The following is a 10,700-nucleotide window of genomic DNA, read 5'->3' on the forward strand; positions in this document are numbered from 1 at the left end:
CTTTGTCTCAAGTCATGATCCCAAGGTCCTGGGATCTAGCCCCCATCAGGCTCCCTGCTCAGTAGGGGGTCTTCTCTGCTTCTCTCTCTCCCTCTGCCCCTCCTCCCTGCTTGTGTTCTCTCTCTTAAATAAATAAATAAATAAATAATCTTTAAAAAATATTTTCAATCCAATAAAGACAAGGAAAATCAAGCATGAAATAAAACTTTTGGAGAATTTATGAGGTAATCCCAACATCATCATATTGGCAGGCACTGTGAAAGACTCTATGTCATGAAACCCTGCTTCCCTTTTTGAACATGTGAACAATAGACTTCAAGCAATTGTACCAGATGTTAACAGACTATGATACTTGATTTTATATGTGTGAGATTCTGAAGGCCCCAGAGTATTGTCACAGCATGGGAATTATGCACAGAGAAATGAAGCTCCATAATGTCATGACTGGTCATGGGCACATAAAACTACAGCTAATAGACGGGTTTGGCTGAGTTTTACCATCCTGGTCAAGAATATAATATCCATTACCTCTCTGGTTAAGTTAATTCAGAGACATCGTATGATTTTTGTTGCTATTGTAAGTGGAATCGATTCCTTAATTTCTCTTTCTTCAGTCTCATTGTTTGTGTATAGAAATGCAACTGATTTCTAAGCATTGATTTTGTATCCTGCCTCATTACTGAACTGTTCTATGAGTCCTACTAATTTGGGGGTGGAGTCTTTTGAGTTTTCCATATAAAGTATCATGTCATCTGCGAAGAGAGAGAGTTCGACTTCTTCTTTGCCAATTTGAATACCTTTAATTCCCTTTGTTGTCTGATTGCTGTTGCAAGGACTTCTAGTACTATGTTGAACAATAATGGCCAGAGTGGGCATCCTTGTCATGTTCTTGATCTTAAGGGAAAGGCTTTCTGCTTTTCCCCATTGAGAATGATACTCACTGTAGGCTTTTCATAGATGGTTTTTATGAAATTGGGGAATGTACCCACTATCCCTACACTCTGAAGGGTTTTAATCAGGAAAGGATGCTGTATTTTGTCAGATGCTTTTTCTGCATCAATTGAAAGGATCATATGGCTTTTGTCTCTTCTCTTATTAATGTGGTCTAGCACACTGATTGATTTGCGAATGTTGAACCACCCTTGCATCCCAGGGATGAATCCCACTTGGTTGTGATGGATAATCCTCTTAATGTACTGTTGTATCCTATTAGCTAGGATCTTGTTGAGAATTTTGGCATCCATATTCATCAGGGATATTAAGATAAAAAGTTTCTGCACAACAACAACAAAAAAAGTTTCTGCACAGCAAAGGAAACAGTCATCAAAACAAAAAGGAACCCACAGAATGGGAGAAAATATTTGCAAATGAAACTACAGATAAAAGGCTGGTATCCAAGATCTATAAAGAACTCAAACTCAATACACGAGGAACAATTAATCAAATCAAAAAATGGACAGAAGATATGAAAAGACACTTTTGCAATGAAGACACACAAATGGCTAACAGACACATGAAAAAATGTTCAAAATCATTAGCCATCAGGGAAATTCAAATCAAAACCACACTGAGATACCACCTTGCACCAGTTAGAATGGCAAAAATGGACAAGGCAAGAAACAACAGTTGTTGGAGAGGATGTGGAGAAAGGGGAACCCTCTTACACTGTTGGTGGGAATGCAAGTTGGTACAGCCACTTTGGAAAACAGTGCAGAGGTCCCTCAAAAAGTTAAAGATAGAGCTACCTTATGACCCAGCAATTGCACTACTGGGTATTGACCCCAAAGATATAGATGTAGTGAAGAGAAGGACCATATGCACCCCAATATTCATAGCAGCATTGTCCACAATAGCTAAATCGTGGAAGAAGCCGAGATGCTCATCAACAGACGAATGGTTAAAGAAGATGTGGTCCATATTTAGAATGGAACATTACTCACTCAACCATCAGAAAGAACGATTACCCTACATTTGCAGCAACATGGATGGGACTGGAGGAGATTATGCTAAGTGAAATAAGTCAAGCAGAGAAAGACAATTACTGTATGGTTTCAGTCATTTATGGAACATAAGAAATAGCAGGGAGATCAGTAGGAGAAGAAAGGGAAGAAGAAGAGGGGGTAAACAGAAGGGGGACTGAACCACGAGACACTATGGACTCTGGGAAACAAACTGAGGGTTTCAGAGGGGAGGGAAGTGGGGGATTGGGATAGGCCAGTGATGGGTATTAAGGAGGGCACATATTGCATGGAGCACTGGGTGTTATACGCAAACAATTACTCATGGAACATTACATCAAAAACTAACGATGTACAGTATGATGACTAACGTAACATACAAAAAGCTTTTAAAAATTTTTTTTAAATTTTAAAAAACTGATTAGTCACAACTTGAAGGAAAAAAAAAGAATATAGTGTCCAAATTTCTTCCTGATATTTCAAGGGTCTTGAACTACTTTAGACTATTGGACATACAATTATAGATAGGTTGGGTATGTGGAGCTTGGGTTGTATGCTGGCAAGTATGATCTTCTGGAAGGGGCCATTTTTCCATGAACATAACAGCTACAATCAGTCAGTGAAGATAGCCAAGGTTCTGGGTTCAGAAGATTATATATGTTGTATGACTATATTGACAAATATAACACGGAATTAGATCCACCTTTCAATGATATCTTGGGCAGATGCTCCAGTGTGTTATGGGAACACTTTGTCCACAATGCAACCAGAACCTCATCAGCCCTGAGGTCTTGGGTTTCTTGGACAAGCTTTGGCAGTTTGACTTCAGGTCACAGCTCACCACAGGACAGGCCATAGAGCACCTCTATTTTTACACTGTTGTGAAGGACCAAGCTTGAATGGACTCATCTAGCCTGTGGGAGGGATGGATGGATGGATGGAAGTACATCTGTCAACAGTGCTAATATGATGTCAGGGATTTTTTTAGTGCCACTTGTTTCACCCCTCAGACTTCTGGCAGGCTCACCAGTGATTGTGGCTGCCAATCCCCTTATGATGCCTGTTCCTGGCACTCAAGCCCAGCAGTAATGGCCCCTTCTGTCTCCTGATTCCTAAACAGAGGTGGGGGAGTCCATTCTTTCCTCCATGCAGCTTGGGCCTGGTAGGGAGGGGTGAAATACTTCAGAAGCACCATGTCTGAACCATTGCTTGTGGATTTATAGTAGTTCAAATCTTTTTTTTTTTTTTTTTTTGGTGTTGAGGAAGTACTTTTCTTTTTTTTAGAAAGCATATTTTTTTATTTAAATTCAATTAGCAACATACAGTCAACATAATGATTGACTTATTTCACTTAACATAATACCCTCCAGTTCCATCACATTGACGTAAATGGTAGGTATTCATCCTTTCTGATGGCTGAGTAATATTCCATTGTATATATGAACCAAATAATTTCTAAAAAGTAGATAGGCTGATTTTTTTTCTTAACTCAAACTTTTCATAACTCAGTGATCCCCTGAAAAATTACCTAAAGGTAGAATATTTCACAGAGAATTTTTTTTTCTTCCCTTCCAAATTCAGTTCCTCATCACTAAAGGACACAGATAAATCAGCCTCCATCTCTGTGGCTGCGATGGGTGGAGATTTCTTCCCATGTCCACAATTGCACCCCCACCATCCCACACTTAGGGGGGTTTGTATCTCATGCTCTTCTTCGGAGATCACAAAAATGTAGCTTCTTCAAGGGAGGTGGGAACGAAGGAGGTGGGGAAGACCCAACCTGTAAGACCAATGTACTGCTAGCCACTTATATCACTGTGCTCCAAAGGTGCTTCGGGGTGTGTGTGTGGTGGCGGGGGGGGGGGGGTGCCCTGGTAAATCTACTGGGAATATGTCTTCATTTCACTGAGCTGCTGAAAACCTACACAAAGTGCAGACAGGACCTGAAAACTTCTGTTCAGTAGTAGGAATCATGTCTTACTGACCTAACCCTAAATCAAACTAACTTATAATTTCAGTTTCAGTTTACTTTAAAAATTTAATACAGGGGAGTCCAAGATGGCAGAGGAGTAGGAGACCTTAATTTTGTCTGGTCCCAGGAATTCAGCTAGATAGCTATCAAACCATTCTGAACACCTGAAATTCAACCAGAGTTCCAAGAAAAGAATAGCTGCAAGTCTACGAATAGAAACGCAACCACTTTCTCCAAGGTAGGAGGTGCAGAGACACGGATCCGAGGCAATATATGGGAAGATACACCTTGAGGGGAAGGGAGCCTCCGTAAGCTGGCTATTGGCAAGTGATAGAGAAGTGAAGCACAAAATGGGAACTTTTAGAAGTCTGCTCCAGTGAGAGACATCACTCAGGTGGCGGGGGGTGGGGGGTGGGAGGGGACCAACACTCGCTGGGACAGTGTGCTCTCAGGATCCTCAGAGTCACAGGAAGACTGGGTGTGCCTGAGTGCGGCAGAATTCCCAGGCATCAGAGCAGGTAAGCTGCTGCAAAGAGTGAGCCCAGCAGTGGGCTCTCAGCTCGGGTTGCCATAAACCATGATCCACTGCACATTCAGGCCACTGCTCTTCAAGCAGGGGCCCAACAAGTGGCAGAACCTGGGAGACACCCCCCCTTCCTCCCCTGGGAGGAGTGGCACGGGAGCATGCCACAGGAATCTGCTATTTTTGGAGATTCCAAAAGGGGTCATGTGCCTGAGACAGAAATGCTCAATCATAGGTCTGATGAGTATGGAGTGTGGCCAGAGACAAGGGAGACAGGAGTGGTTGATTGCTTTCCTCTGAGGGCTCACTGAGGAGTGGGGCACCAAGCTTTTGGCTTTGGGGCTGGAGATTGGGAGGCCACCATTTTCATTCTCATCCTCTAAAGCTTCATAGAAAGACTTCAGGGAACAAAAGCCACCTATAGCAAACTGAAGCAGATTACTTAGCCTGGCCCCTGGCAAGGGCACTGCAAATCCACCTAGGGCAAAGACATTTGAAAATCAACACAACAGACCCCTCCCCCAGAAGATCAACAAGATCAAGCCAAGACCAAGTTTACCCACCAATGAGAACTGCAAAACTCCAGTGCTATTGAATACAGGATATGGATTTCATATATATATATGAATTATATATATATATATATATGAATTATATATATAATGATTATAAATTATATAATATATTTATATATTATATATATTTATATTTATATATTTTATATAATATATAAATATATATATTTATAATATATAAATATATATATTTATAATATATATTTAAAAATATATATTTATAATATATAATATATAAATATATATATAATATATATTTATATATATTTAAATATATTTATATATTATATATATAAGAAATTATATATATAAAATTATAAATAAATTATATATATATAATGAAATACAATGAAGGGATAGAATATATATATATATTTTTTTTCTTTCTTTAAAATTTTGGGATGCAGTTTCTTCTAACAGACAAAATACACCCAAAATCTAGTGTATAGCTCTGTGTCATTCAACTGCCTGAAGATATTCTCTCTCTTTTTTTACTTTTTTTGTTTTGTTAAAATCTTTTTTAATTTTCATCTTTACACTTACATTCTATTTTTCAATGTCTTTAATTTTATTTTTGAATATATAAGGTGTTTTTTTTTCCTTTACAAATTTGGGATGTAGTTTACTCTAACAAACTGACCAAAATACAGTCAGGAGATAGTGTATTGCTCTGTTCTATTCACCTGGCTATTTGTATACTTTCTTCGTTGTTGTTTTTCTTTCTCTTTTGTTTCTTCTTCTCTTTTAATTTCCATTCTTATAGTCACATTCTATCCTTTCATTGTATTTTATTTTTTACATATGAAAGTTTTTCTTTCTTTACAATTTTGGGATCTGGTTTTCTAAAAAACAGACCAAAATACACACAGAATCCAGTGTATTGCTCTATTCTGCTCACCTGCCTGATCATATTCTCTCTTTTTTTCTCCCCCCAGTTTTGGGTCTCTTTTGATTTGTTTAGTGTATATGTCACTGGGGTCATTGTTGCCATTTTAGTATTTTACTGTCTCATTCATCTATTCCTCTCTGGACAGAATGACAAGATGGAAAAACTCACCTTAAAAAAGAGAACTAGGGGCAGTACTGACAGCCAGGGACCTTATCAATATGGACATTAGTAAGATGTCAGAACTAGAGTTCAGAATAATGATTTTAAAGAATCTAGTTGGGCTTGAAAAAAGCATAGAAGACACTAGAGAATCCCTTTCTGGAGAAAAAAAAGAACTAAAATCTAAACAAGTAGAAATCAAAAAGGCTATTAATGAGATGCCATAAAAAATGGAAGCTCTAACTACTAAGATAAATGAGGCAGAAGAAAGAATTAGTTATGTAGAAGACTTAATGATGGAGAATAAAGAAGCTGAGAAAAATAGAGATAACTACTGGATCATGAGGGAGGAATTCAAGAGATAAATGGTACCATAATGTAAAACAATATTAGAATAATTGAGATCCCAGAAGAAGAGGAAAGAGATAGAAGGGCAGAAAGTATATTGGAACAAATTATAACAGAGAACTTCCCTAATCTGGGGAAGGAAACAGGCATCAAAACCAAGAGGCACAGAGAACACCCCTCAAAATCAATAAAAATATGTCAACACCCCAACATCTAATAGTGAAACTTAAAATCTCAGAGACAAAGAGAAAATCCTGAAAGCAGCTCAGGGCAAGAGGTCTGTAACCTACAAGGGTAGAAATGTTAGATTGGCAGGAGATCTATCCACAGAGACCTACCTGGCAGGCCAGAAAGGACTGGCATGACATATTCAGGGTGCTAAATGAGAAAAGTATGCAGCCAAGAAGACTTTATCCAGCGAGGATGTCATTCAAAATAGGAGTGATACTATATGCTGGCTAACTGAACATAATAATTAAAAAAAAAAATAGAAGTGATAAAAAGGTTCCAGGACAAAGAGAAACTAAGAGAATTTGTGATCATCAAACCAGCCCTTACAAGAAATATTGAAAGCAGTCCTCTAAACAAACAGAGAGCCCAAAAGCAACAAAGACCAGAAAGGAACAGAGACAATATACAATAACAGTCACCTCACAGGCAATACAATGGCACTAAATTCATATTTTTCAATAGTTACCATAGGCTAAATGCCCCAATAAAAAGACATAGGGCATCAAATTGGATAAAAAAGCAAGACTCTTTGATATGCTGTCTGCAAGAGACTCATTTTAGACCCAAAGACACTTCCAGATTTAAAGTGAGGGGGTGGAAAACCATTAATCATGGTTATAGGCATCAAAAGAAAGCTGGGGTAGCAATACTTATATCAAACAAATTAAATTTTAAACCAAAAACTATAATAAGAGATGAGGAAGAACACTATCTCATAATTAAAAAGTCTATCCAACAAGATCTAGCAATTGTAAATATTTATGCCCCTAACATGGGAGCAGCCAGTTCTATAAGAAACACATTGATAATAATACAATAACAGTAGGGGACTTTAACACCCCACTCACAGCAATGAACAGATCAACAAGGAAATAAGGGCTTTGAATGACACAGTGGACCAGATGGACTTCACAGAAATATTCAGAACATTCCATCCCAAAGCAATAGAGTACACATTCTTCTCATGCACATGGAACATTCTCCAGAATAGATCACATCCTGGGTCACAAATCAGGTCTTAACTGGTACCAAAAGTTTGGGATCATTCCATGGGTATTTTTGGACCACAATGTTTGAAACTGGAGCTCAATCACAAGAGGAAAATTGGAAAGAACTCAAATACATGAAAGCTAAAAAGTATTCTACTAAAGAATGGATGGGTCAACCAGGAAATTAAAGAAGAATTTTTAAAATTCATGGAAACAAATGAAAATGAAAACACAACTGTTCAAAACCTTTGGGATGCAGCAAAGGGGGTCCTAAGGGGGAAGTATATAGCACTACAAGCCTTTCTCAAGAAATAAGAAAGGTCTCAAATACACAACCTAACCCTACACCTAAAGATGATGGAGAAAGAAGAGCAAAGCCTAAACCCAGCAGGAGAAGAGAAACAATAAAGATTAGAGGTGAAATCAATGAAATAGAAACCAAAAGAACAGTTATTTCCCCACGGGCCTGGAGAAGTTGGAACAGGTAATGCAGACCAATGTCTCACTTTGTAAATTAAGAAAGGGAGGATCATAGAAATAAAGGGACGTCAAATGTCAACCAAAAAGATCCAAGCTCAGGTGTTCAGACTCCTAGACTGCTATGTCTCCTCCATCATTTCAAGAGAATTATTTCATCTTCCTGTTATTCACTTCATGTATCAGTATTTCCTATTTCCATGGGAAGCACAGCTACCTCCGTTTCTCTGTAGGACAGCATTCAGTGTAAGGCTCATTTGGTTTGTGTTTTCAGCCAAATAAGACACGTCTTCCACCACATGGGATTTTCTTGCATCATGGGGATCTGGACTACTGCAAGAGGCATCTTCTGTACTCCCCACAAAATATCTTTAGAGCCTAAACCTGTGGGTTCTCACAATGAAGGGGCACATAAGGAGGGCCTCTCCTATGTGGACATAAGGGCACACAGTGCACTACTCACCCTGAGGCCTCCCCTGAGCCTATGCAGAAGAGTAGGGATGTGAATGTGTGGGCCCCAAGTGTGAAGATGCCCATCTTTAGACTAGAGCTGTCAGGACTGCTTTATGAGTAGATGAAAATTTCACCTGCAGAATGACTGGAGAAGCCTTGGACTCCTGCTCACAAGTATCTTCCTCAGTGACCTTTACTGGCAGAAACTTCTACATTTCATGTCTCTCCTTAAAGGCTCCTTAAAACAGTACTTGTGCTCAACCGATTTAACATTAGATTAATTAATTTATTATATTAATGTATAATTACATTATTTTATTAAATTATTATTTATAATTCATTAATTCATTAAACATTAATATTCACTTTTCAGGTATAAATTAAGGCACCTCACTGCTGGATCTAGAAAGGATAACTTAGCTAATAACTATCTTATTGTTGACTCTCCCATGCTGACTCTCCCATGGACTAGGGCACTAATGCCTCAAAACCCATGAGGTACTAACAAGATTGCAGCACTGGGAACTGGGAAACCTGGACTGTAGTCCTCCAGAACCAGGGCATCTGCTAAGGAGGCAATCACCCCCTTCCAGCCTTGGGTCAGTTCCAGAGCCTACAGGCTCTGATCCCAGCAAGTGTCAATAGACTAGTTGTAGACAGAAAGGTGTGGGGATTTAGGCTTTGCCAGCCTAGATGAAGTTATCCTTGGCAGGGCAATCTTGTGGTTAAAGTGTTGTCCTAAAGAAACTGAGTGTTTAGAGAGGGTTTCTTCTATATTCGAAAGTCCAAAAGGAAAGGAGAAAATAGATGATCAACTGTGTCCAGAGACACCTGACTAATGATCTTCCCAAATCTGATTGAATCTACTCACCAAAGTGGCCCAGACAGAACACAGAGACACAGAGGCTGGGGGTTGTGTGAAGTACTAGAGAAGACCCTGGGGGTTTCTCCTCTTATCCTTACTACTTTTTCCCCTTCTACTTATGTTGCATTTAATTTGCTCTTCTCCAAGATTGTTAATTTATTTTAAACATTTTTTTCTGTTTCAATCATTTAAAAATATAAATTCAAATTTTGATATGGTTGAGTTTTAATTCTCTACTCAAAATAGGTTCTTAATTTCTCTTGTGATTTCTTCCTTGGACCATAGATTACTTAGAAGCATCTTGGTTGACTATGAAGTATTTGTAATTTTCTGGGTATCTTTCTGTTATTGCAATTATTTTAATTTTGCTACAAGCAGAGAACAAATCTTCTATGATTTCAATCCATTTACATTTACTGAGTTGTGTTTTATGTCTAGCATAACAATGTATCCTTGTAAACTAGAAAAAATGCAGTGTTGGACAATTTTCAGTTAGGTCAAGGTGGTAGGTAGTGTGGTTCAGATTCTCATATTCTTTACTGAATTTACTGTCTACATGTTTCATTCATTACAGCGAATAGGATACAAAAAACTTCCCACCATGTTTTTTGAATTTGTCTCCTGTTGTAGACCCACCAGTGCTTTCTTCACACCTGTTTGCATATGTTATTAGGTGCTTACACATTTAAGAATTTTTTCTCTTTTCACTAATTGACCCTTTTATAAATGAAGTGTCTCTCTATCTCTGGAAATTTTTCTTGTTTTGAATTTTAATTTGTCTTATAAAAATAAAATCAGTCAAAAACTTTTATGGTTGGTTTTTGCACGGTTTTTTTCTGTCCTTTCACTTCTGACAATGTGTCTTTTTATTGAAAGTATATTTATTTTCAAATAGCATTTAATTGTCCCACTTTTTTACCTAGTATGATAATCACTGCTTTTAAAATGGTGTATTTAGTCCAGTTGTAGTCAATGTGATTTTTATACACCTTTTAATGTTTTAAGTCTGCCATTTTTTTCTTTTTTAATTTGTTTTATATTTATTTATTCTTTTCTCTTTCCCCTGCCTTCCTTTGATCAATTTTTGTAAGATTTATTTATTTACTTTAGAGAAAGAGAGCAGAGAGAGAGGTACAGGGAGAGGGAGAGAGAGAATCCTCAAGCAGACTCCCAGCTAAGCATGGAGCCCAACTCAGGGCTTGATCCTAGGATCCCGAGATCATGACCTGAGCCAAAATTAAGAGCTGGCCATTCAACTGAC

At 38.1% G+C, this 10,700-nt stretch overlaps 1 pseudogene; it reads left to right on the plus strand.

Annotated features, from left to right (window-relative positions):
• The first annotated feature begins 347 nt into the window (after window positions 1-347).
• On the plus strand, window positions 348-3,200 carry LOC103670622 (annotated as a pseudogene).
• Window positions 3,201-10,700: the final 7,500 nt, after the last annotated feature.

This window comes from Ursus maritimus, unplaced genomic scaffold, assembly GCF_017311325.1.
Source record: "Ursus maritimus isolate PB19 unplaced genomic scaffold, ASM1731132v1 scaffold_6, whole genome shotgun sequence".
Lineage (NCBI taxonomy): Eukaryota > Metazoa > Chordata > Mammalia > Carnivora > Ursidae > Ursus > Ursus maritimus.